The 21,743-nt window shown below is 40.0% G+C and overlaps 1 long non-coding RNA gene across 1 annotated transcript; it reads right to left on the reverse strand.

Moving 5' to 3' along the window:
• Positions 1 to 1,051: 1,051 nt before the first annotated feature.
• Positions 1,052 to 16,469, reverse strand: LOC108438389. Its single transcript, XR_001858689.2, has 3 exons — positions 16,422 to 16,469; positions 2,474 to 2,526; positions 1,052 to 1,167 (listed from the first exon to the last, which is right to left on the reverse strand). It is a non-coding gene; the product is annotated as an uncharacterized LOC108438389 (long non-coding RNA).
• Between the last annotated feature and the right edge of the window lie 5,274 nt (positions 16,470 to 21,743).

Consider the following 21,743-nt stretch of genomic DNA (forward strand, 5'->3'; position numbering starts at 1 on the left):
CAGAAAGTGCCATCCAGTTCAGCTCCCTCAGCACTGCCAGAGCCAGGGTGTCTTCCAACAGGGACGAACCAGCTCCACCATGCTGGCACCGTGCCAGGAGACAGAAAGGGATCCACCGTGCCTTCAGGTTGTTTTTGACCCCGACAGAATCTGGGTAGAATTATGCTGTCGTGTAATATCCATGTCACAAATGACTAAATTAATTATTTTTTAATGAATTAAAGCGCAAATGTTCTTCTGCCCATTAACACAGCTGGAACAATAGATATTGTACATGACCATAATATTTATTTGAAGATTGTTGAAAGTCTCATTAATGACTACCTCATGTTATAGCATACAAAAATATTCACCTCATAAATTCTTCATATTTTAACAGCTGATTCTGATTTTTGTACATGAACATTTACTGTACATTTGCTGTTGTAACTCATTCATTTCCTTTGATTCCATCAATTATTTTGTCTGTCTTTCTTTCCATCTGTCTATCCCTGTCCATCCATCCACCTATCTATCTATCTATCTATCTATCTATCTATCTATCTATCTATCTATCTATCTATCTATCTATCTATCTATCCATCCATCCATCTACTCATCTGTTTATCTATCTATCTATCTATCTATCTATCTATCTATCTATCTATCTATCTATCTATCTATCTATCTATCTATCTATATATATATTTGTCTGTCCATCCATCAATCCATGTCTCTCCGTCCATCCATCCATCTGTCCATCATCCTACACTATAGCACAGAGAATGACCAGGATGTAGACAATGATATGAATCTGCACAAAAACAGCAAAACTGATATGCACATAAGTCCAGTCTTTATTTCCTGTAAAACTCCTGGTTGCGGTCAAGGCTGGTCATAACTTGGTAAATTTGGGTTGCTGGGAAACAACACACCAGTTGCACTGCCATGTAACTGGCAGGTCAGAAAAACAGAGAAACATACAGAGAGAGAGAGAGGGAGAGAGAAATCTGCTGTCCTCAGACAGAGGGACAGTAGAGTGGACACGGCTCACTCACAGTGTATTGATTGTGGTGCTGCTTGCACTGCTTTGCCAATGTTTCCCTCATATGTAGGTCAATGGGGCTCAGTCAAGTGCGCACCATGTTCTGTTATTTGGGTCACACCTCAATTACGGGCCGTTCCAGCCTGCGATAAGAGGCAGAGAGATTATGCTGATGGAGGAGCAACTGTGGAGTAATTTAGCAATGTCCAGATAGTCATTTCTTCAAGGTTTATTTATTTAGCCCCACCCTACACGCTCCGACTTCACTGACCCCCGACATTACACAACTTAAGTTAAAAACAACAAATATATAATTAGTTTATTAATTAGTACACAATTATAATAATATAGTTATAATATAACAACAACAATAATAAAAATAATAATAAAACTTAGTAAAACTAAAATATTGTAATTATAATAATATTGTTATTATTTGTGTTCTTTGTTTGGTTTCATTCATTTTTTTATTGCTACTGTTGTGATTCTTTAGCAATGATGTACTTCACAGTCATGTTAATAAAGCCATTCTGAATTAATTGAATTGACAGAGGGGGAGAGAGAGAGAGAGAGAGAGAGAGAGCGAGAGCGAGAGACAGAGAGAGAGAGAGAGAGAGAGAGAGAGAGAGAGAGAGAGAGAGAGCGAGAGCGAGAGACAGAGAGAGAGAGAGAGAGAGAGAGAGCGAGAGACAGAGAGAGAGAGAGAGAGAGAGAGAGAGAGCGAGAGACAGAGAGAGAGAGAGAGAGAGAGCGAGAGAGAGAGAGAGAGAGAGAGAGAGAGAGAGAAAGAGAGAAAGAAAGAGAGAGAGAGAGAGCGAGAGAGAGAGAGAGAGAGAGAGAAAGAAAGAGAGAGAGAGAGAGAGAGAGAGAGAAAGAAAGAGAGAGAGAAAGAAAGAGAGAGAGCAAGAGAGAAAGAAAGAGAAAGAGAGAGAGAGAGAGAAAGAAAGAGAGAGAGAGAGAGAGAGAGAGAGAGAGAGAGAGAGAGAGAGAGAGAAAGAAAGAGAGAGAGAGAGAGAGAGAAAGAAAGAGAGAGAGAGAGAGAGAGAGAGAGAGAGAGAGAGAGAGAGAGAGAGAGAGAGAGAGAGAGAAAGAAAGAGAGAGCGAGAGAGCGAGATGTGTATCTAAATATGTCTATTCCCAAAAACTCCCAGACATACACAGGAAGAATATTCACAGCCTGGGGATTAGCGTGACATATATCCAAGCAATAATATCTTGGAGACATATTTACTCATTTTAACTACTATTTTTTTGTCCCTTAGTCAAGCACACAGTGCAAAAGTCAATGCACTAAATGTTCCTGATCTGAATATGTACATAATTTCCATATGAACAAAATAAATCACCTCAACACAATTTTGCCTGTCAGTTCATTTCTCTTGAACAATGACTGTGGTGATGTAATATATGTGAAAATGTTACACATTCTGTGTCCATTCACTGCATCACCTCTTCACTGTGCAACAGGCAGACAAGACTGGATCAAATAAGCTTTGACGGACCTGCAGGGGGAAAAAAAAAATCTGTCTGTAGCCTATGCAAATGACCGGACCACCCAGGTGCAACCTCCAGTGCTCCTTTCAGTGTGAGCTATGTTAGTGCACGGCATCGTCGAGGAGGAGAAAAGAGGAGAAGGTTCATTCTGGAGCAACAACAATAACAGAGCAACAGGGAAGTCTTTCAAAATCTGTGCAAAGAGATGTAGCAACCGAGGCTGGCTGCAGCGCACCATTGGCCTCCGCGCTACCAATAGCAACACAGAGTCTCCACGCTCCAATCAGAATTAGACGCTTTTCGAACAAAGGAATGCTTCCCCTGCATTTGATTATACGAGTGCTGGGGAGACTTTGAGTAAAGAAGTCTCAGAGGGCGCATATTCAATTCAACCCAACCTACACATTTAGGAATATGTCTTAGTCTTATTGCATCAGTGTATTTCATCAAATCTGTACTTCTTTTCTATTTTTAAGGTCTATAATTGAATGTTTTTCTTTCAAATCTACATCTCTAGTGCATTATTAGTGTCTATAATATACACCAATCAGCCATAACATAAAAACCTCCTTGTTTCAACATTCATTGTCCATTTTATCAACTCCACTTACTATATAGGAGCACTTTGTAGTTCTACAATTACAGACTGTAGTCCATCTGTTTCTCTGATACTTTGTTAGCCTCTTTTACCCTGTTCTTCAGTGGTCAGGACTCCCACCACCGAGCAGTTATTATTTGGGGGGGTGGGTCATTAGCATGTTAGCATGTGTTGCACTGGCACGAGTGGATCAGACACAGCAGTGCTGCTGGAGTTTTCAAACACTGTGTCCACTTACTGTCCACTCTATTAGACACATCTTGTTGGTTCACCTTGTAGATAAAGCTTATGTGTTGTACGGTTTGTGTTGGTCATCCTCTAGTCAGTGGTCACAGAACGCTGCCCACGGGACGCTGTTGGCTGGATATTTTTGGTTGGTGGACTATTCTCAGTCCAGCAGTGACACTGAGGTGATTAAAAATTCCAGCAGCACTGCTGTGTCTGATCCACTCATACCAGCACAAGCGATGCCACTGCAGTGCTAAGATATTACCTGTTCAGTGGGGGTCCTGTGGAGGTCCTGACCATTGAAGAACAAAGGAAAAGTTGTTACTGTTTTTTGTGAAATCACAGAAAATTACGATTTCAAAAGAATTGTTTCCTAGAGGGGTTGTATGGACTGAGAGGTGAGACGTACATTTTGTAACAATGTTTAAAAACTACATCAAACTTTTATTTTTTAAAAAAGCGAGTACAATTTGTTCATGCTGAGCTATTAGTGACAGAAAGCGCAGATCTACTGCATGTGTGCGGAAGTGACATTCACCAACGTGTTTCTTACTTTCACTTAGAAAATCAACAATACATGTTGTTTTACTGGGGTTGTTCAAACTTTTACATGAAGTGTATTTTAAAGGAGTAATGTGTATGAGTTTATATCAGTGCTGTGGGTTTATTGTCTTTTTAGCAGAGACTACGCATTACAGCTATAGTTTATATTATCATAAATTACAGAAGAAACATTTGAACAGTATACAGTAAACAGTACATGAACACTGCTTCAAAACATTGCTGATACATTTGTGGCACATACTATTCACGCTCCAGACCATGCAGCCAAAATACTGTATATATAAATGTATATATAGCTAAGCTGCAAAAATTAGTCACTGTTTCTGTGATGTCACAAAAACCAACACATTTGCATACAGCCGTGAACAAAAACACCTCCAGTCGAATGACATTTGTAAGTGGCTGGATCAGTTTTACCAGAGGAGGTCAAGTAATGTCATTTGTGTGTGATTTGACTGACTGAGTCAGGATAAAGAATCAATATAATTCCCCCAGTTACCTCAGACAACCTGGATCAAAAACATCACTGCATGGACATTTACACAAAGGCAAATGGCAAACAGGCTAGTAAAGTGACTAGTTGCTAGTCAGCTTTCCAAATGCCACCTAACAAGACTGAATGCACTTTCGAGATTTCATTTTCCTTCTCCTTAATTCGGTCATCACCAATGTTGTGGATTTCAACAGTCTTGCCATGAATTTGGAGTTTAAGGAATTGGGTCAAATCAAGCTTCATTTTAGCTGTTAGCCCCGTCTTAAGGTCGTAAGTAGAGAAGAAAAAAAACGGAGGTGGCGTTTTCTTCTGGTTTTGCTTACATTACTATGATGTTGATTCTAAAAGGACTACTACTACAGAGGGAGTTGAGAGTTCAGTGAATAATGGAAGCTAATTCACAGTGGATTTTTAATTTAGCAGACTTGTAAAAACTATAGATGTTGCAAATTAAAATAAAATTTTGGATCTTGTTGGTAATCACCCAAATTACAGCACCTCCCCAGTAAAACAAATCCAGCTCAAATAGGGCTTAGGTTAATATATCCTTACACTTAAATATGAACTTGGGACCAGAGAAGGTGTCAGCATTTCTATATCCTGTTTATATGTGGTTTTTTTTCTTTTTTCTTCTTTGCATTTTAGAGCTTTCACTTGCATTTGTGGATGCAGTGACCAATTGTTTTCACAGACAGTGGTTTTCAGACGTGTTGCTGAACCCATGCAGTGATTTCCATTACAGAATCATATCTGTTTTCAATGCAGTGCTGCCCAAAGATCACGGCCAGCAAATACTGGATTTGGCCTTGTCCCTTGCATACAGAGATTCCTCCAGACTCTCTGAATCTTTTAATGTTATTATATACTGAAGATGATGAAAAGCAAGTTCTTTGCTGTTTTACATTGAGAAACGTTATTCTTGAATTGTTGCACTATTTCCCCACAGTCTTTCACAGAGTGGTGAATCCCTCCTCATCTTTACTTTTGAAAGACTTTTTTACTCAGTCATGTTACTGACCTGTTGCCATGTGTTTTTTCAGCATTACACAACTTTACCAGCCTTTTGTTGCTGCCGTCGCAACTTTTATGGAACGTGTTGCTGGCATCAAATTCAAAATGTTTCAAAAAACAATCAAATGTCTCAGTTTCAACATTTGACATGTCTTTGTGCTATTTTCAAAAAAACATAAGGTTTAAATTATTTGCAAGTACAAAAATAAACAAATAAAATGTGAATAAAGTAGGCATTACCTAAACTCTCTACAGTCTTTTTTGTCTAAAATCGACCCGTTCTACATATTTACAACATTAATTTTCATTATGGGTTTCATAGTACAGTGTACTGTACTGCTTCTTTGTGTATTCGACAAAGAATATCTGAATCTGAACATCTCTACCACTGAAAAACACAGTAACAGCATGGTATGTTTTTTTTTTCTGAAAACACTGCATTAATGGATTAGCCGTGTGCTTTAGTATGCTAACGGACGTCCCACAGGGATAAACAGGCTGCCTGTTCAATCAATACCCAACACGCTCCCTGCATGAGGTCAGCTTAAGCCCATCCCTAAACTCCTTTATTGCTCACTACTGAGGACGATGAGGAGCTGAGGAATTCAGAATAAAACATTTTTTTAAATTACAGAAAGATTAATGACATGACTTATGGAAATGTAATACAGAGGCATTCAAAATTAAGAGGTGAAAGGAGAGAAAGAGAGGAAGGTGGTAGGGAAAGAGAAAAAGAAAAGGAGAGCCAAAGATAGATAGAGAGAGAGAGAGAGTGAGAGAGAGGAAGAAAGAGGGAGTGTGTCATAAGAAAGAGAAGAAAGAAAGGGGCATGGGGTGACAAGAGGACAAGAGCACTGCACAAGAAAGGGGAAGAAAGGAAAATAGAGAGAAAGAGTGTCAGTGATAGTGTGAGAGAGAAAAAGAGCGGGGTAAAAAGAGGGCAAGAGATTGAGGGAGAGAGTCACTGAGAGACAGAGAGTGATAGAGAAACAGATAAACTGAGAGAAATACAGAGACAAAGAGACCAAGAGAGAGAGAAAGATGGTGAGACAGAGAGAAACAGAGAAAAACAGTGAGAGAGAAACAGAGAGGTTGAGGAAGCAAGTGAGAGCGAGAGAGAGAGAGAGAGAGAGAGAGAGAGAGAGAGAGAGGGATGGGGGAAGTCTATATAAACAGGCTGGTGATTAGTGTGACATATTTAGCGCAGGGAGATGAGTAGGCATGTGCTTTAATTGAGGATCTCAGTTTTGCATGCTATTTTAGACCAATTTGTAAAGACGGTGAAATGTCACTTCCGCCCACATACAGTAGATCTGCACTTTCTGTCTCTGATAGCTCAGCATGAAGAGTCTCACGCTAATGCTGCTAGCAGCCTAATAAAACCTTCATGCAGCTGAAATGCTTTGCTACAGGTCTCATCCACACATACAAACTACAAAATATGATTTTGAAAGGGCCAATAAACCAAACTATATTCACTTTTTAAATATAAGTATTTGATATAGTATGAAACACCATTTCAGAGTTTCTAAATGCTCTCCAACCTATATAAATTTACTCTTTTTATGATGTCACAAAAACCAAGTCATTTACATGCACCAATCAGGTATAACATTATGACCACCTCCATGTTTCTACACTCATTGTCCATTTTATCAGCTCCACTTGTATAGGAGCACTTTATAGTTCTACAATCACAGACTGTAGTCCATCTGTTTCTCTGATACTTTGTTACCCTGTTCTTCAGTGGTCAGGACCCCCATGGACCCTCATAGAGCAGGTACTATTTGGGTGGTGAATCATTCTCAGCGTGCGTTGTGCTGGTTTGAGCAGATCAGACACAGAGGTGCTGCTGGAGTTTAAACACTGTGTCCACTCACTGTCCACTCTATTAGACACTCCTACCTTGTCAGTCCAACTTGTAGATGTAAAGTCAGAGGCGATAGCACATCTGCTGCTACTAAGCTTGTGTTGGTGTTTAAAAACTCCAGCAGCACTGCTGTGTTTGTTCCACTTGTACCAGCACAACACACTAACATACCATTACCACGTCAGTGTTACACGTCAGTGCTGAGAATGAACCACCACACAAATAGCACCTGCTCTGTGAGGGTCCATCGGGGTCTTGAACACTGAGGAACAGCAAATAAACAGTAACAGTGACTTACAGTGTGCAGAAGTGTGTTCTCTCATCATGCGATGACATGTAAGGGTTCAGTCAACAAACAATTATGTGAAGAAACAGCATCCAGAATGTCTGGAAGCTCTCAGCCTTTTTTTGTATCTTCTGCAACAGTTTTACGCTCCGTGTTCACTGAATCAGCAGCACTCAACCAGATCCATTCACTTGTATTCATGTATTTTTAATCTCTTTGTGCATTAACCTCTATCTAGTGCTTAACTGTTCTTAAAGAGAACAATGGAGGCCTATTGCAGGCGTGCGATAAAGGTAGTGTGTGTAGGTGTATTCTGCTCTGAGCTGTCCTTAGGGAGCACTGACAGTAATAGTAGGGGGGCCCCTTAGGACCCCCACTGTGAGAGGACTCACATGCACCTCTACTCTCCCCTGACACCAGTCACATCTGTCACCAGAACTCGTCCAAACCCTCTCTAATTACATCGCTAATTACTGCTCAGTGTGTATGATTACAGTCACCGCCTGGACGGACTGAGCGCAGGCTGTGCTGCTGGGCCTTATTTAATCTGTTTTGACAGTGAGAGTGTGTAAGTTACATGCTTGAGTTCAACCACCAGAGCTGCGCTTATCTGCCACAGTGTAGTAAGGGCGCTATCACCTGTTAAGTTGGGCATATTGGTTTAAACTTGCTTACAAGCTTGTTTTTCAGTACTTAAATGACTGTTTTGTCAAGAGAAGTTTGGGTTTCTTGCTAATTTCAGGGATTGGCCCCATCAGGTAGCGATGGATCTGGCAGGTACCTGCCTGGAACAATAAATAAATGAACAATGAGGTTTGTATGTTACAACAACATGTAATTTAAACATACATATATACATATATACATAAATATGTTATTTAACATATCTTTTTTAAACATACAGCAATGACGTTTATATGTTAAAAAATATGTAAAAACAAAATTCTTAAGCATCAAACTCATAAACAGGTTTCCCAAAGCTGAACAAGAAAGGACAGGAATGAAGAATCTGAAGAGTTTAAAAGCTACCTCATAGAAAGTCTTATTGCTTTTATTTTTTAAATTCATTAATGGCAGAGAGGCACATGCAGTGAAAAATAATCCCCAAAGAAAACATTTTTCCCTTTCTACTGCTATTTTACCATCATCAGAATTCAATATGAAACCTCTTCAGTATCACCATTGTAAATAAGATGCACTGTTTCTCTACAATAAACCATTTCACATCAAATGTGACTGAATGACTTTGTTTACATCTCAATGAATGACTTATGCAAATGTTAAAGTCGGTGGGATTTCATTCATAAGTTCATGCAAGCATTTCACTAAAATAAAAAAAAAAACCTTTATCACAGAAATCCTGTCTCACATTTCCTCTCTACTGGAACACAGATTTTAGTCCACAGGCCGAGCCTTATTTTAGCCATGCCCACGCAGCAAAGTGAGACTGCATCCCTGTCCCTCATGGCCACATGGAGCAGTTAAATACCATTGTTTTGAAGTGAAAAAAAATCGGAAGCATTAAGAGCGGTCACTACTGAAACACATATTTTGTAACTAAGTAAACTTTTTTCTATTTCAATCAAAAATATTATGATTTTATGGGTGCAACTGTTCAAAGCAGTGTTTGTTAATCATGTGCTGGTTAACATTTTTAGCTAAAAATTAGCTAAAATTGCCATGACTGAAATATTTGGTAAAGTTTTGGTAGTGTTGTGATTGTTCCAGTAATGATAAAACATAATGTTCAAATCATTTATTTGACCAAAATAGACATAATTAGTCAGTTACAATTCTGAAATGTGTTTTCAACTCTGATTTTAAACCAGTTTGGTAGAATGGAACTAATATTACCCTCTGTTTTAAAGCACGTGGGTTGAGCTGAGCTGTGCCAAATGCTTTTGAAACCATAATTAATGAAAATTTAAATGTAAATTTGTAAACCATTTACAATTTTACTGTAAAGTTTTGTTAAAGTTGTTTAAATGTAACCCCTTAGCAAAGTGCAGTACATTAAAAGTAAAAAAAACCTCTCTCAGTACATAAAATTGCAACCTTTAAGACAAGCTTTAACAGGCATTAAACAGCACTCCGTCAGTATTTACTGTCTTGGTAAATACAAGTAATTGACACCCCTTTCATCTTATTGTGAGTGCTACCGGCCATTTAACCTATGAGTAAATCATAACAACCACTTTTTAATGTCAAAAATGGTTTGTGACACTGCAAAGCATTAATAAATCTGCCCCCAAATGTTAATGACTAAAATAGAACCGAAGGAATTCTACATTACTTCCCTCACTAATATTCTTGAGTAGAAGGAGAAGTATTAGCATTTAAAGCTACTCAGAAAAGTCCATCTCAATTGTGTTGCAGTGCACATAAACATAGTAGATGGAACTACCCACCACTTTATGGCAACCAGCTGTCATTCTTTATTTGTCCGTTCCACTTCATGGAATTTCCCTTCCTTGAGATGTCTTGCCTCATATGGCACTCATTTGCTATATTCTGTATGTTGTGTGGTTTTTCGGATATTAAGCGCAGGGGAAAACCTCAAAACTTATGCACTTCAGTTGTATTTTGTGTTTTTACAACTAATCCAGCGGATGCCACAGAAAATTCCCAAACCTCTGTGAAAAGTCCCCTTCAGTCCTGCCTATACAAAGATCATTAACTGCCTTCAGCCTTTACCTATTAGTCTTCCCCAGTGACCTCATCTACTTTGAATATTTCTCTGTGTCACCATGCAATTAAAAGACATCCTGAGAGCAAAGAGGAAATGTGTGGGCAGAGGGACCATGGTCATACTTCATGGTCATATTATGCTTTCCTCCACTCTCCCTCAAAACTCTGTTCAATCACTGCTGGGGGTTTTCTGGTCATTATAAAGATCCGGTCAGATCTTTATTAGGAGCTACTGGTGTATCAATGCAACCACATACCTAGAGAGAAAGGTAAGATTCATTATCAGTAGTCGTTACCTTGCAGTTTCTTTGAATCCTCCTTTATTGAAAACATGCTTTCTGCTAAATCGCATTTTGGCTGCATCAACTAGGCCTGTCAATAGTGTTACACAATTATTACACGCAATAATTTGAGCTAATTGTACTACTTTGACAGTTGTTTGCTTTCACTATGATATTGCTGTGAGTCATACTGTAAAGCCTGAAATAATTTAAAAGTCAGAGGTGTCGGGTCAGATTTCATGGAAGTTTTACAGACCACATCATACATCTCGCACACACACAATCAAAAAGGAGGTTCAAGTCATGTTTAGGTCTCACATGCAAAATAAACATTATACTGTTGAAGATATGATGACAGCAGTATGAACGTACAACGGGAGTGGGTGTGGGGTGTCTGGGGTGGTTTCAACGTGTGAGCAGGGTGTCTGTGTCGGTTCCCCTGTCAGGTGACCGTACTCACTAAGACACAATGCAAGCAGGGGGCGGAGTGTTAGAAAGTTGTTTGGCTGATCGCCAATAGACACATGCCCGCAATGAGAATGTGCCAGGGGATAAACGTCCACGCGCAGAACTGGAGAGTTGTTCCGTTGGCACCAAACAGCTCTCCTCCTAAAGGAACAAACACCAGCCCCACAGCAAGGTGAAAGCCAATGAAATTTTGGGGTGGCATTTGTGGTGGCCAATAAACCAGCCATTAGGGGTGTACTTTGTGTACTTCTGGTGCCGGTCCCAAGCCCGGATAAATGGTGAGGGTTGCGTCAGGAAGGGCATCCGGTGTAAAACTTGTGCCAAAACTATCATGTAGATCACAAATATGATTGTCATACCGGATCGGTGGAGGCCCGGGTTAACAACGACCGCCTCCGCTGCTGTTGACCAGCAGGGTGCTGGTGGAAATTGGACTATTGTAGGTCGAAGACCATCAAAGAGGAGAGGAGGAAGGCGGGTTAGAAGGCAGCGCGAGAGAAGGAAAGGCAGGAGTGTGGAGGTTAGAGTAGGGACTCTGAACATAGAGACTGGTAAAGGCAGAGAGCTTGCAGAAATGATGGAGAGAAGGAAGTTAGATATTCTGTGTGTCCAGGAGACCAGATGGAAAGGAAGCAAGGCCAAGAACATTGGAGGTGGATTCAAACTGTTCTATCATGGTGTAGAGAGGAAGAGAAATGGAGAAGGGATAATCCTAAAGGAACAGCTTGTGAAAAGTGTTCTGGATGTAAAGAGAGTGTCAGACAGGATCATGAGCCTGAAGTTGGAGGTTGATGGTGTAATTTTGAATGTGGTCAGTTCATATGCACCACAGGTTGGTTGTCAGTTAGAGGAGAAAGAGGAATTTTGGAGTAAGATGGATGAAGTGGTAGATAGTGTTCCTAGAGAGGAGAGATTAGTCATTGGTGCAGACTTCAATGGACATGTTGGTGAAGGGAACAGAGGGGATGAAGAGGTGCTGGGTATGTATGGTGTGAAAGACAGAAATGCGGAAGGTCAGATGGTTGTAGATTTTGCAAAGAGAATGGAAATGGCTGTGGTGAACGCGTATTTTCAGAAGAGGGAAGAACACAGGGTGACATGCAAGAGTGGAAGGAGGTGCACAGAGGTGGATTATATCCTTAGCAGGAGATGCCACATAAAGGAGATTGGAGATTGTAAAGTGGTACTAGGGGAAAGTGTAGCAAGGCAGCATAGGGTGGTTGTCTGTAGAATGAGATTAGAAACAAAGAAGAGGAAGAGAGTGAAAACAGAGCCAAAGATTAGATGGTGGAAGCTGAAGGATGAGGATGGTTTCAGGCAGTTCAGGGAAAAATTGCAACAGGCCCTTGGGGCAGTGAGGAGCTACCTGAAGACTGGGAAAATACAGCTAAGGTGGTGAGAGAAACTGGCAAGAATGTTTTGGGTGTTTCATCTGGTCAGAGGAAAGAAGACAAGGAAAGTTGGTGGTGGAATGAGGAAGTCCAGGAGAGTATTCAGAAGAAGAAGGCAGCTAAGAAAAAGTGGGATAACCAGAGAGATGAAGGAAGTTGGCAGGAGTACTGTGAGGCTAGTCGCATAGCGAAAAGAATGGTGGCAAAGGCAAAGGCTCAGGCCTATGATGAGCTGTATGAGAGGCTGGACAGTAAAGAAGGAGTAAAGGACTTGTATCGTTTGGCTAAACAGAGAGATAGAGCTGGAAAGGATGTACAGCAGGTTAGGCTGATAAAGGATATAGAGGGAAATGTACTAGTGAGTGAACAGAGAGTGTTGAGTAGATGGAAGGAGTACTTTGAAGAACTAATGAATGAGGAAAATGAGAGAGAGAGGAGGAGAACGGGGGGAGAGATAGTGGTTCAGGAAGTGCAAAGAATTAGTAAGGTGGAAGTGAGGGCAGCTTTAAAAACGATGAAGAATGGAACGGCAGTTGGTCCAGATGACATACCTGTGGAGGTATGGAGATGTTTACGAGAGAAGGCAGTAGACTTTTTAACCAGGTTGTTTAACAAAATCCTGGAGAGTGAGAGGATGCCTGATGAGTGGAGAAGCAGTGTACTGGTCCCCATTTTTAAGAACAAGGGTGATGTGCAGAGCTGCAGTAACTACAGAGGTATAAAGTTGATGAGCCACACCATGAAGGTATGGGAAAGAGTTGTTGAAGCAAGGCTAAGCCTAGAGGTGAGCAGCAGTTTGGTTTCATGCCCAGAAAGAGTACCACAGATGCTATTTTTGCATTGAGAGTGTTGGTAGAGAAGTACAGACAAGGTCAGAAGGAGCGGCATTGTGTCTTTGTGGATCTAGAGAAGGCATATGATAGGGTGCCAAGAGAGGAACTGTGGTACTGTATGAGGAAGTCAGGTGTAGCTGAAAAGTATGTTAGGGTGGTGCAGGACATGTATGAGGATAGTGAGACAGTGGTGAGGTGTGCAGTTGGAGTGACAAATGATTTCAAGGTGAAGGTAGGGATCAGCTTTGAGCCCCTTCTTGTTTGCAACGGCAATGGAAAGGTTGACAGACGAGGTCAGGCAGGAGGCTCCATGGACCATGATGTTTGCAGATGACATTGTAATCTGTGGTGAGAGTAGAGAGCAGGTGGAAGAGAATCTGGAGAGGTGGAGGTTTGCACTGGAGAGGAGAGGAATGAAGGTCAGTAGAGATAAGATGGAATACATGTGTGTGAATGAGAGGGAGGCAGGTGGAAAGGTAAAGATGCAAGGAGTAGAGGTCGTAAAGGTGGATGACTTCAAATATCTTGGGTCAACCATCCAGAGCAATTGACAGTGTAGAAAAGAGGTGAAGAAGAGGGTGCAGGCAGGATGGAGTGGGTGGAGACGGGTGTCAGGGCTGATGTGTGACAGAAGGATAGCAGCAAGAGTGAAAGGGAAGGTTTACAAGATAGTAGTGCGTCCTGCTATGATGTATGGTTTGAAGACTGTGGCTCTGTCTAAAAGACAGGAGGCTGAGCTGGAGGTGGCGGAGATGAAGATGCTGAGATTTTCGTTGGGAGTGACAAGGATGGACAAGATTAGAAATGAGCAGATCAGAGGGACAGTGAAGGTGGAGCAGTTTGAAGATAAAGCCAGAGAGGCCAGGTTGAGATGGTTTGGACATATGTTGAGGAGGAATAGTGGATATATTGGTCAAAGAATGTTGGAGATGGAGCTGGCGGGTAGAAGGAGAAGAAGTAGACCTCAGAGGTTTATGGATGTAGTGAAGGTGGACATGGAGATGGTTGGTGTAAAAGTAGAGGAGGCAGTGGATAGGGCAAGATGGAGGCAGATGATCCGCTGTGGCGACCCCTAAAGGGAGCAGTCGAAAGAAGAAGAAGAAGATTTGTGGTGGCCAATCAGATTTTTGAACAGTTCATGCTCTAAATTTTACATAGTGCAGCTTTATTTTGTAAGGTTTGGGGATTTGGAGCACGCACAGTTCAAAAGGGCTGGAATTGAGTGGCCAAGGCTTCCTTAAAATCTTAAATAGTGCATCTTTAATAAAACCTTTGGAAGCCAGCAGTGAGTAACATTTGCTTATTTGATGGAATGTATATTCAGAACGCAAATATATCCTACTATAGATCGCAGACTCCACGGACTGTGCCTTTTTTTTAACCACCAGGTGAGATAATATAAAAAAAAACATGATAGTTATTCATAATTATTAATTCACTGATATGTCCCATCCTCTTCTTTGCTGTCAGGTTGGCTAGAAAGTAATAGATGATATGTACTCTTTGTCAGTGTAGCTTGGTAAATACTTTATTCGTATCACTTTTCTTGCTAGTTGTGGTAATCATGGTACTTTGTAATGTTGCTAATGTTGACTAGAAAGAATGAAACCTGCTGGACTTTTTCCTCATCATTCTCCTTCATAAAGGAGCGTAATAAGTGCTAGTTTCTTCAATCGATGCCTTTGGTGTGAAGTGTCATGTTGTGGTGTCAAGTGTCATCTCCTTTTCTGCTTTGCATAACTTGTCATAAGTCAACTCCTCACAGTTCAGATGCAGATTTTTTTGCACACTTCACAGAAGGCTCTGGTGAGTATGGTTTGCTAAATTGAGCTCAAACTGTTTCTGTCCTCTATCGATAGTTAGTAAGAGAGAGCTAATCAGCCACTGTTTCATATGGAAAACAAAAGAGGCAAATCAAAAGAGACACAGTTTCAAGTTTCTCAGCTAACAGTTCAAGATCATGACAGGCCTAACGACAATATCTGTTCTTTCCGGTCAAAATAAAAATCTTTGGCTATTTTCAAATTTAAAAATGAAAAAAATTGGTCATTTTATTGCATATTTTCCACTCGTGCGTAAATAGTTCAGTCACAGTTCAGCATTTTGAGTTTAAAATAATTATGACATCAAAATAACTGAAAATACTGTTATATACAAAAACTGGTTGAAATGTCAGATTTTATAATTAACTGAATTGTTTACTTAAGAACTGTAATCAAACAGAACTGTGAGGTCAGACATTCACAGCTCTAGTGTTTACATGTGATCAGGCTTTGGAGAAATGAAAGCCATTCAGCGACTGTGGAAGACCCTGTGTGTTTTTTCTGAGGGCTCAGAATTCACACGTGGAAATTCTGCAGAGATGAATAAACACAACTCGAATCTGGATGGAAAATGTGTGTAATGAAGACTGGGAGGACTGGAAGGTGGTGTTGCCCAAAGAAAGTTCACATGTTTTTACTGCTGCAGGATGTTGGAAACTTCAAAGAACTTGCCGGATGAGAAGGGAGAGGAGGAATCTGCTTTTTTTTTGTTGTTGTTCTTTTCTTCCGTTCCCTGCTATTAGGTGGCTTGGCTGCAGGCCCATTCACTATACAGCAGATTTTACAGTATAAAAATCTATGCTACCAAGCTGGACTATGTTGATCTTTCAGATGCCTCCAAAATCCATCCTTTGAATTTAACTACTCAATCAAAAATAGGACACTTGGCGCACATAACAAAGTAGAAACTTAGTAAAACAGTTGCTACAAATGAAAGCAGTGGGCAGAGCATTGATAGATATTTTTTTTCTTGTTTTAATGTTTTTTTTTGTTTTTTTTTTTTTAAAAACTACAGTATGAAATTTCACATGCACACAAAATAAATGTAATTTCAAATGAATAATGCGTGCTAACATTTTTCTGTTTTGACAGAAAATTGATTAAATATGAGTATGATTTTCGCTGCTCTGTATGCAACTGTTGGTGGAGCACGGATTGGTCAGTCCCTCAGGTTCAGAAAGGCTCTCCACTTCATGATGATTCAACCATAGCTCTATGTGACACCTGGCCAAAGCCTCGGCCCAGATAAGCTCATTCACTAACAGCTGCGGCAGGGAAAAAAAGACGGAAGAGCGAGGCAGATTATGGGCGGCAAACATCAGAGGAAGGAGAAACCTGTCACCTTGCAAAAGAACGCTTCACTACTCACTTTATTTGAAGAAGGGAGCTCCGAAAAACTTCCTGGCAGAGCCTCGCTCCTGGCACATGTTGTGAGAAGGAAGGGGGTTGGTTTGCTTTCGCCTGCCAAAAGCACTCCAGTCCAAAGTACAGTGAAATAACTAATTCCCTCCATTATTCCACACTTACAGCAGGATTTATGCCATTGTTTATAGCAGATCTGGCACTCTATTGTACATTAAAAATTGAAGCACTTACAAACTGAAAATATGTCGGCATTAATTGCAGTTGCATTTTATATTGACTTAACAACATATTTAAATTGAGCTCATATGACAATGTATCTATAAAGGCCCCGTGGAAAACTGAACTGTCCTCATTTTTTAAAAATGAAGTTATAGGGAGTATTTTAGCCCAGGCTGCCTTTAGAGCCAATCAGAACAGAGGTCATTTACATATGTACATTATTGCCCAGTAAAAGAGTGTGTGACATAAATGTGATGTTTTGATACTTGAAACAGCACATATATCATATGTGGACCTCAGTAGGGAAATTAAAGTAGACTTTAAAAAGGTGTCCAGCTTCCTTCTCACACTAAAGGAAGTACATAAAGAAGATGAAGAGCAAAGGGGAAATCCCACCACATGTGCATAAACCCTTCCTTTTCACCACGAAGCCAACCTGACACAATACTAGACGTGGGTGAGAACGGTGGATCAAATTCCAGCTGATGGAAAGTGTATGTAAACAAGGACTTCCCCACATCCTATTATGCAAAACTCTGTCTTATACACTTGTGCCATGCAGATGGTATAATGGAGTATTCAAATGTTGTGACCTTCGCTGCTGGGTAATAAATAAAGTGCTTTAGAAACAAACAGAAGCCCTCGGGTCATGCACCGAGTGCACAGAGTTATACGTTCACTTTTGGCGCATAACAAGGCTTAAAGGTAATGTATGCAAAATCCTGTTTTTAAGGAAAGCTCACACAACCTCCTGTCTGCCTCTTTTGATGCTCCTCTATTCACATGATCAAAGCAGAAGAGCAGCTCCATCCTCTTAGAGCAGACAAGGGAAGAGGCACCTACGTTCTGCCTCTCAACAGATATTAGGCTATGCGCTTCCACATCCTTATAGCTTTGAGTTAACATGCTGATGTCTGGTAAGATTTTTCCTGGATGGATCCTTCCGAATGTATCTGAAATCAAACCATGCATCAACAGTAGGCCTATTTAAGAAGTTCTGGTCTAAATTTGATAACAGATTGTATTTTTGGTGATATGGAAAAATCATAATACATAATATATATTATTATATTATACTCAATATATATATATATATATATATATATATATATATATATAATGAAACACGCAGTTGGTAAGTGTTCTATAAGTACTGTTAGTATCCATGATAAGCTCAGAAAAGCATTTTGTGACATAATGAGATGGGATTTATTATGGTAACGATAAATATGGTCTTACTGCCCACTCCTAAAAGCTAACTGACCTTGCCATGCTCCATCCACAAATGCATTCTTTTGTAGCATCCCAAAACATCTACATTTAGAGCATTATTAATAATGCTAACATTAGTATGGTGGCAAACTCAGGTTAACTGTCCTATACGCTGCCCTGGTAAAAAAAAAAAACATTGTCTTCCTGTTGTCAGACAAAATAACAAAAGGTCATAAGGTCTTTCCTCACTGGACTCTTTCAAAAGCATCTGAAACATATTACAACAGTAGTTTGATGGACATGATGAGTTGTAATTTTTCATGTAGCAGCTGTAGCTAGGTTGGGTTCATATAACATTTATTTAGCACATTTTGTTGCATAACTGTGCTAACATTGGTATTGTAAATAAGTCATCAGTTTTCAACCCACTTGGTTTCAATTAGCTACTACAGCACAGGTTAGCTCAATACTGTAGCATTTTAAACTGAATATGTAATGTAACGGTTTGATCTGAAAAATTCAGCATTCTGTAAATTTGCTACACTCCACAAGATGGTTATTCAAGGGTTCTTTAGCAAAGAAACAGGTTTTATATAGAACCATGAACACTTCAAGAACCCTTTGCATGATTAAAGGATTCTTCAGATCGTGAGTTGTTGTAGATGGTTCTATTTTTCTATTTTTGAAAAAGGTTCTATATGGCACCAAAAAGGGTTCTTCTATTGTTACAAGCTTGACATCATAACAATAGAAGAACTCTTTTTGGTGCTATAAGACCCTTTTTGCAAAAGGTTCTATGAAGAACCATTTGCAGCACGTTCTCCATCAATCAGAGGAACGTTTTAATTATGCAAAGAGTTCTTCTATAGAACATGTACAAATGTATGTGTTTGTGGCCGAAGCATGGAGAGGTTAATAACCTGAGCAAAACAGAGATCCACTGGCTTGCTCTGGGCACAGCAGGCACAAAAAGACAAAAAGTAAAGTGTTTCCTTGTGAGATTCTGCCAAAACTATCCAATATCAGTCACATCAACAGTAGGCCTATTTATAATGAACATTTTGGTGTAATTTATACGATAGATTATGACTTTTTTATAGCAGGAATATGTCTGTGCTAATGAAACAACCCATGATCAGCCAGTAAATGCATAGTTTAGTTTGGCTGCAACAATTAAGCCAAACTCTGCAGCATAGCATTTTTAACTGGAAAACTCAACGTTATGTAGTGACTCTAAACAAACTGTAGCAGCTCAACCTAAATATTTCACATACTTAGAATATCAGAATACTGTAGCAACAAAACCTAGCAACACCCATGCAACCAGTTTCTGTACCACAGCAATCTGCTACCAACACCCAAGCAACTACCAGAGATAACATAGCAACCAGTTAGCAATAACCAAGCAACCGCCACGGATACCTTAACAACAGTTTAGCAACCACCTAAAATACCATAGTAACCATTTGGCCAGCCCCCTAGCAACCATCTAGAAATTCCTTAAGCCAGACAGTCACTCTTCAAGTTTAAATTATATTTCTTCAATGTTTCCAACTTGCCTAGTTTCAATTTATTATAACAAACTGGAAACTCAATGTTACATATCGACTCAAGTTTGTCAAAACATTTCAATGTAAAGTGCGTCATCAGCTACAATTACACAGTCCATCTTAACTGTAGAGCAGGGGTGTCGAACTCAACCACTACAAGGGCCGTATTTAAAAATCTCAGCGAATCTGTGGGTCACCTGTGTTTTTGTTTCATTTTAACATTTTGCCATAACCCAAATGAACCTTTGTTTATTCAAAATATGCCGAATCTGCACCAGACAAATAGGCATTGAGTACTTTAGATATTATGTCATTGAGCTAATAATTCAAAAAATAACTCCAAATAAAAATAAATTGTTTTAGGTAGGACCTGTCCAGGGTGTATGCTGCCCTCCACAACTCCGTCTCCAGCAGCCCCCCGCAACCCTGAGAAGTGGCTTAGAAAATGTGTGTGCGTGTGTGTGTGTGTGTGTGTGTGTGTGTTTTAGGTAGTTTTTTAACAGCCTATTTGCTTGAACTAGGCACCAGGCATCTTTTCTTTTTATCTTACCACTGGCCCATAGATTGTTGTTAGAAAAGGGAGTCATATGTACACTATGTTGCAGTGCATGCTGGGCACTATAGTGCATCTCAAGGCGAAATAGGCTACTAAGAACAGAAAATAAAACAATTTCACAAGCTGAATTTTCGAGAAAGTTGCAACAAAAGAACACATGGAGCATGGACAGGTCATTTAACATCTCCAAACTTGTTTTACAGACTTACATAACATACAAACATCTCAGACAGTCTGCATTGCAGTCCATGTTGTCAGTGAATGATGAGCCTTAAAATATCATGAGCCTGGGATTTTAAGGGCTTAACCTCAGCAAAAAAAGAGATCAATTAGCCTGCTGTGGTTAGAACAGGCGTAAAAAAGTTAAAAGGTCACAAGGTGTTCGCTGTGTCTGAAATCAACCCAAATATCAGCAGGTCTATCTAAAATTCAGACTGTGATCAAATTTAGATTATGCATTCTGACTGCTCATAATAGGACTATATTGCAGCTAATTAACATGAATGAAAAAGAGGTACATCGGCTTGCTGCGGTCAGACTGTCAGGCACACACGAGACAAAGGTCGAGGTTTGTAAATTACACAATCCAGCGCTACTGCCAGTCTTACATAATGGAGGTATGTCTCCACACAGGCTGAAGATTGTATAATAACATCTCATTACTGATAAGCCTCCTTTCTATTCTCAGCAGCCGTCCAATCACGTGCTGAGAACTACTGTGACAAATGTCTGTCAAAAGTGCTGTACGTGATGGAATTAGATGTAAAATAAAAAACACGTACATGCTGTGAGGCCCCTACAGGCACTGGACTGCTATACACAGTGTATGTGAACTGTCCAAGCATAGTGCCGGATTTGACATGCCTCTCTCTCACAGAGCTTGGAGAGACGGTGCCTGCGGCCACAGAGAAAGACTTGGGTGGTCCCGTAAGTGGCACTTCACTGTCAGACAGGCTGTGACATTCCTGAGAGGGGTTACGCGTGGGTCTGCCCTTTCACCGGCCTGCTGAGGAATGCTATTGTAGTCAGAGGCTTCCTGGGAACACGACCGTTCATACAGTGTCCTCAGGAAAAGAGCAAAGTCCTTAGCAAAATGCAAGCATTGCATATATTTAGCATTCTCTCAGAAATATCAACACTCTGAAATAGCAAATTTATAGAAGGAAAAAACATTCTTAACGCCTGCTTATGTTAAAAAAAACTTTTTTTTACTTTTTTATTTCTACAGATCTGTTCATTATGATATATCCATACAATGTAAAAGGTAAAGTATAAAGGTGATCAAAAGGTATAAAAAACATAAATGCAGTTTTAAAGTTCATACAAAAGTGATGATGACTTTAATGTGTATGTGGGAATTACCCAACTGAACTGAGTGGTTGGTTAGTGTAGTGGGTAACACCTCTGCCTTCTACACTGTAGACTGGGGTTCAACCTGGGTAAGCAACGTACGCTATACCAATAAGAGTCCTTGGGCAAGAATCCTAACACCGCCTTCGCCTCCCTGTGTAAAATGATCAGATGAGAACCCAATTGTAAAATGAGAACCCAATTGTAACCTGACAAAATTCTATCGTCCCTGACTTTAACCTGACAAAATTCTGTCCAAATCCAACTATAACCTGACAAAATTTTGTGAGAACCCAATTATAACCTGACAAAATTCTGTCGTACCTGACTTTAACCTGACAAAATTCTGTCCAAAGCCGACTGCAACCTGACAAAATTCTGTCCAAATCCGACTATAACCTGACAAAATTCTGTTCGAACCCTATTGTAACCTTTTGTA

Source organism: Pygocentrus nattereri, chromosome 24 (genome assembly GCF_015220715.1).
Source record: "Pygocentrus nattereri isolate fPygNat1 chromosome 24, fPygNat1.pri, whole genome shotgun sequence".
In the NCBI taxonomy this organism is placed as follows: Eukaryota; Metazoa; Chordata; class Actinopteri; order Characiformes; family Serrasalmidae; genus Pygocentrus; species Pygocentrus nattereri.